Raw genomic sequence first — 6,863 nt, 5'->3', positions numbered from 1 at the left:
TATTTTATAAATACCTTACGAACTAAAACTAGTCAGGCAAAATAACAAAAAACAGGTTGTGAGCATGACACTCATTCCATAAAATAGTTGATCAAAACATTTAGAATATTAAAATTTAGTTATAATTGGGAAATAATTTTAAAGACCCCAAATTATTTGTTCAGAATTTTTGTCGGAGAGAGAACTAACAAGTATATTTTCTTGTAATAAAACAAACACTGATATTAGAGGGAGATATTAGAGGGAGAAAAAAAACTAATGGATAGCTTACAAACTAATATTAATTACAGTAATTTCTAGCAAACATTCTGCTTCATTTTATCGCTATAAAATAATTTTGGAGACGATATGTATCTATAGCTGATTGTACAAAATAGGAACTGAACAGAAATGAAATTTGAACAAAAGCTTTAGATGTAAAATATTAAATCAAACCTTTTGAAATCTAATCCTCTATAGTTTATATATTTTCAAAAATCCAAATTACAATTGTTTTCATTCTCATGCTGATTCCTATCATTAAAAAGGAAAACAGCTATTGTGAACAAAAAGTAATTTCTATTAAAGCTCACAGAAATAATATAAAACATTATTAGAATATTGGAACATTCAGATTCTTAATTTCTATATATACCTTATACTAACGCATATTAACCTAACTATATATAATATAAGCTGCTTTTATTACAATCTTGCTCCTCCAAAATACTTTCAAGTCTCTCCTTGGTTTACAGATTACAGGTGAAACTCGAAAAATTAGAATATTATGCAAAAGTTCATTTATTTCAGTAATGCAACTTAAAAGGTGAACCTAATATATAAGATAGACTCATTACATGCAAAGCAAGATAGTTCAAGCTGTGATGTGGCAGAATTGAGATGATTATGGCTTACAGCTCATGAAAACCCCAAATCCACAATCTCAGAAATTTAGAATATTGTGAAAAGGTTCGATATTCTAGGCTCAAAGTGTCCCACTCTAATCAGCTAATTAAGCCATAACACCTGCAAAGGGTTCCTGAGCCTTTAAATGGTCTCTCAGTCTGGTTCAGTAGGAATCACAATCATGGGAAAGACTGCTGACCTGACAGATGTGCAGAAAACCATCATTGACACCCTCCATAAGGAGGGAAAGCCTCAAAAGGTAATTGCAAAAGAAGTTGGATGTTCCCAAAGTATTGTATCAAAGCACATTAATAGTAAGTTATGTGGAAGGGAAAAGTGTGGAAGAAAAAGGTGCACAAGCAGCAGGGATGACCACAGCCTGGGGAGGATTGTCAGGAAAAGGCCATTCAAAAGTGTTGGGGACTTTCACAAGAAGTGGACTGAGGCTGGAGTCAGTGCATCAAGAGCCACCACACATAGACGGATCCTGGACATGGGCTTCAAATGTTGTATTCCTCTTGTCTTGTCAAGTAGCTCCTGAACAACAAACAACATCAGAAGCATCTTACCTGGGCTAAAGAAAAACAGACCTGGTCTCTTGCTCAGTGGTCCAAAGTCCTCTTTTCTGATGAGAGCAACTTTCGCATCTCATTTGGAAACCAAGGACCCAGAGTCTGGAGGAAGAATGGAGAGGCACACACTGCAAGATGCTTGAAGTCCAGTGTGAAGTTTCCACAGTCTGTTGATTTGGGAAGCCATTTCATCTGCTGGTATTGGTCCACTGTGCTTCATTAAGTCCAGGGTCAACACAGCCGTTTACCAGGAGATTTTGGAGCACTTCATGCTTCCTTCTGCAGATGACCTTTATGGGGATGCTGACTTCATTTTCCAGCAGGACTTGGCACTTGCCCACACTGCCAAAAGCACCAAAACCTGGTTCAATAACCGTGGGATTACTGTGCTTGATTGGCCAGCAAATTCGCCTGACCTGAACCCCATAGAGAATCTATGGGGCATTGCCAAGAGAAGGATGAGAGACATGAGACGACCAATGCAGAAGAGCTGAAGGCTGCTATTGAAGCATCCTTGTTTTCCATAACACCTCAGCAGTGCCACAGGCTGATAGCTTCCATGCCATGCTGCATTGAGGCAGTAATTGCTGCAAAAGGGGCCCAAACCAAGTACTGACTACATATGCATGCTTATACTTTTCAGAGGTCCGATATTGTTCTATGTACAATCCTTGTTTTATTGATTGCATGTAATATCCTAATTTTCTGAGATTGTGGATTTGGGGTTTTCCTGAGCTGTAAGCCATAATCACCACAGTTATGACCCATCACGGCTTGAGCTATCTTGCTTTGCATGTAATGAGTCTATCTCATATATTAGTTTCACCTTTTAAGTTGCATTACTGAAATCAATGAACTTTTGTACATATTCTAATTTTATGAGTTTCACCTGTATATTATTTTCAATGTTACGTGATATAGCTCTACCAATGATAATTGCATGATATATAAATGAAGTTACTCTGGTTTGTCTACAAATGATGGTAAAAAACCCTATGATATGAAGGTTACTCCAGTATTATTTATGAAATATGATGTTTTAAGTGTTTGAATTATCTTTTTTCAACTTTTAAATCAAACAGCATTTAAAAAACAAATCCCTAAAGCACAGCTAGAAATTTTACATGTATAGTTTCATATGAAAATGGAATTGAAATAAAAAGTGACAACAGCATAATAAAATTCTAATTTCTCTTCTGAGAAGGCGTTGTGAGATATCAAAGAAGGGATAGTTTCTTGAAAGGTCCAATTACCATAATCCCTTGTCATACAGAAACCAGGGTATTTGGTACTGCCGCTTCTATGCTAAGAAAATAGGGTAATCATTGGCCCTCACAGCAAAGGTTTTTCAAGAACTTGCTAGTGATTGCACCATTGGTAAATCAGGCAATTGGTGGTAGGGTAGTGGAGGTCATGAGCAAACATGGAGAATTGTGCTGGGCTTCAGATTCAAAGGCAGAAAGATACAGAAGTGGGTATGTGGCTTCTGTCTGCAGTTCTTTAAATTCAACACATTTGCTTTAGAAAAGTGGTGCAGCTTCGGAGGACAACTGCACACTCTTGGGAAAACTGGGAAAACCACATTGTGGTTGGATTCAGGGACTGTGATGTGCCCTCAAACACCTTTTTCTCCATGGATCCAAAATTCAGCTGAGTCTTAGCCTTGAGAGTTTGTCCACCTTTTTAAGACACAGTAGTCCTCTGTTAATGGGACCTGAATTGCTGTAAGCAACCTAGGTCATAAAGTGTGGTACCAGATGACTGCACCACTTAGTAATTTAACATTCAGGCATTCCAGGTTGCCATCAAGCAAATCACTCCAGGTTAAGTGAGGATGTCACATGCCCATCGTTTGGGATCTCTGCTGACTTCTCCATTGACTTGTCAGAAACTAGCACCTTGTGATTGTGGGATACTGTGGTGGCAAGAACTCAGGACCAATTTTAAGTACATTCAGGGCCATTTGGATGGTAGCTGATGGTTAAAATAAGAACAAACCATACTGAGACAACCAAAAACATATGTAACATATTAAAAGTAATCTCACATGAATAATAGTCACTAATGGTAGAAGACTGATTCACTGAATAGCCTATATAATGCATTATTCGGTCTTATCCTGAATTTTACTTTGCCAGTTTTAGGCAAAGAATTGTGAATAAAAACTTTCCTTTGTTGTGATTTATGAATCTGCTGTATACCATTATGTAACACTTAAAAACAAATGGAAAAGTTTAAGTTTCTTAAACACTGTAACTAAAATTTAATATATGTAATTCTCTTGCCAAGAGTTCAAAAGTGGTTTGCCACTGCCTTATTTCAATTTCCTTATAACCCTGGGATTCCTGGAAGATCTAAGAAACCGTGATTAAAAAAACGTGATAAAAATAAATAATTTTTAATAATTAATAATAAATAATAAAAACATCTCACTAACTTCATTTCCAAATAAATTTAATACGTTAACTATGTTTTCTATGGTTTTTTTTTGGATAATCAGGTATCGTTACTGTTATTTTATTTTATGTGCGGCCCAAACCAAATTTTCATCTTCTAATGTGGCCCAGGGAAGGTGAAAGGTTGGACACCCCTGATCTAAGTGTTAATGAGGACACTTCCTGCTTATTTTCAAACCTCTGCCAAGATAGCCAGGTGCTGCCACCTGCTGAAATATACAGCTTGTCTACTAAGGAGGTAGTAGAACTTGATAAATTCAGATAGTCATAAGGGAGTTTCTCTTAACTGCTTGGAGTTTCCTTAAAATCTCCATCTGAGCTAGGACTTGGTACCCAGCAATTGTTGTTTTTCAACCATTTCAAGTGAAAATGTCCTTGGAACACAGGAAATGAATGTCATCAGAACATGTACAGTTACTTCAAGATTGAGTTTCTAGCTCGAGGTTCTGTCTTTATATCCACCAGAAGCCACCACTGAAAAGTAAATAGAAGCACTGCAGTATAACTGAGAATCTGAACACAGTGTTTGATATTGTAAATTGCCAATGCAATTCGTCCACCTGTGTGGAAGAAATAGAGATATGCAATTTACTTACAAAATAGAATGTCAGGCGAGGAGAGGGCAGGGAATGGCTTGCTCAAGTCAAAGTCTACAGTATTCTCCAAAATCTTAGATGTGCAGCCGTGTTTTACCACAACTTGAATGAGATAATCAGTAAATGCTAAGAATGTTTAATGGACAATGGACATTTGACCTATCAGCTCTGAAGTAGTCAAATCCACCTCTTTGTCCTCTCAATTTCATTGATCAGACCATTGTTTTTATCAGGACTAAAGTCAAGTGGTTATCCCTTTATTTGCATTATAATTAAGTTGGATGTCCAGGATTTTCTATGTGCATTTGAATTCTCATCTTACCCATAGAAATTGCCCTACTTCAAGGTACTTTTCTGAGTCCAATTTAACTGGCCACTCTTCATGTTGAAATAGTTGACATAGTGAATTAATACTATAACAAAACATCTAATATATTAAATATGAGGAATTTGTTTTACTTTCTCATGACATCTCATTATATTGCCTAACATGCTTTCAGTTAGGCACTAATGAATAGCTTGGTCCAAAAAAAAGCAGGACTTTGACAATGGCTTATCAACCCATAACCATATTTCTATTACAAAATCAAGTATAAAAACACTACAGTATGCCCAGACAAAACCTACGTTGGTAGCTTTTAACTTCAGAAGTGGGGAAATGCAGCACTTCTCCACTCCACCCTTTATACCAGGAGGAAGACCACAAATGCATGGCAAGTTTCCCCTTCTCTTTGGTCTGCCATCTAAACACTAGTCTCAACTGTTAACTTCTAAGGCCATTCACTTAGTAAATACTGCCACCTGCTGAATCACAGGACAAACAGGCTGGCTCCCAAATACTGCTCTGCACATTTCCAAAGATTGCTACATGAACTAGAACATTAAATTCAAAAGAAATCAAATCAGTTTCAGCTTTTGTTAGGGACCACTATATTTGTAGTTGGTGAAGAAACTGACACTGAAAGTATGCCTTCTGAAAAAAAATTAATGACTTGCCTGTGCTGCTTCAAAAGACAAAGATGGCAGAGGGTCAGGATCACACCACCTGCCCTCCCTAAAATTACAGGTTGTGTCACCTATTCATTTGCAGTGTGGTGTGTAAATGAGTATATAATCTCACAGGGACAAATAAAAAGCTCTCCACTTGGGAAGAAAGTTCCACAGGATCCAAGTTCTACAAAGCGTAGGCACGCACAAGATTGCAGACAGATTTTGCCTTTAAATTTAGATGCATTGAGAGGCAGGGCAAGTAAGGTAAGCAACAATAAAGAGCTGTCTGCTGTGTGCAATCTGGCTTTCTTGATTTGGGGATTCTTTAAAAAACAAGTGGGTGGGCCAACATCAAACTACCATATAAATTAATCAAAAACGGGTTATGTCCCAAAACCAAACATCTCTGATTGCATATGTTCACAGGCAAGTCCAACCTTGGATGAAATGGAAACAAAAATCAGAATGCATTAAATTATAGAAAGTATATTTTGTTTCCCACCACTTCTTTTCACTGGTTTTCTAGCTCATAAAATACATTGGTGTATTTAATTTTTCAATTAATGCAAAATTTGAGTAAAATCATTACATAGTCAAATAGGCTTTCTTCTAAAAAGCAACATCTGCATACATAACAGTCAATATTCTAAATACACTGACCTAATAAGCCTTTCAAATAAATTTATGAACATTTTTACAAAACACTTTTGTACTTTTTGTTCATGATGTTGGAAGCTAGAGGGCAGAATAGTCACATAGATAAAGTTTTAAGAATCTTGGAAAAACTCAGTGTTTTGGTAATTAAATAGTTATATGTTGACTGCAATAAACAAGCTGCTGCAATAAATAACTGATTAGTAATATGGGACTAAAGAGATTTCCTAATGGTTCCTAAGAATGAACTGATAGTGTACATTTTGTGTGTCTAGTTAATTTTGAGGCACTTTGAAATAAGAATGTTTGCCTGTATCCATGATTAATCTGTATCATAAAGGTTTATAAGACAAGCTGCTCTTTTCGTAAGCAACTCTGTGCCTGAAACCCATATGCACGATTACTTGAGAGCTACTAAAAATGTGTCCTAAATCCCCAACAGATAAGCAAATAACAGTAACTATCCTGGATAAGAATAAGAAGCCATCAACCCTTTGGATCATGTTGACTCAAATTTCCATCACCTCTAGCTAGAATTGCCATGATCAATCACATTTAGAGTTGTAGTCCAATGAACATACAGAAATTTATGGGATGCATTAGCTATTTCTCTGGAACTAATGTATATTGTTTATGGAACAATCCTTTTTTCACTCAGTACTGTGTATTGTGATGTCACAGATTTTTTTTCTTCTTTGCAGTTCACATAA

This window comes from Pseudonaja textilis, chromosome 1 (genome assembly GCF_049901715.1).
Source record: "Pseudonaja textilis isolate UNSWEBS1 chromosome 1, rPseTex1.2, whole genome shotgun sequence".
In the NCBI taxonomy this organism is placed as follows: domain Eukaryota; kingdom Metazoa; phylum Chordata; class Lepidosauria; order Squamata; family Elapidae; genus Pseudonaja; species Pseudonaja textilis.
The sequence above is the reverse complement of the archived record's forward strand: the minus strand, read 5'-3'. Positions refer to the sequence as shown.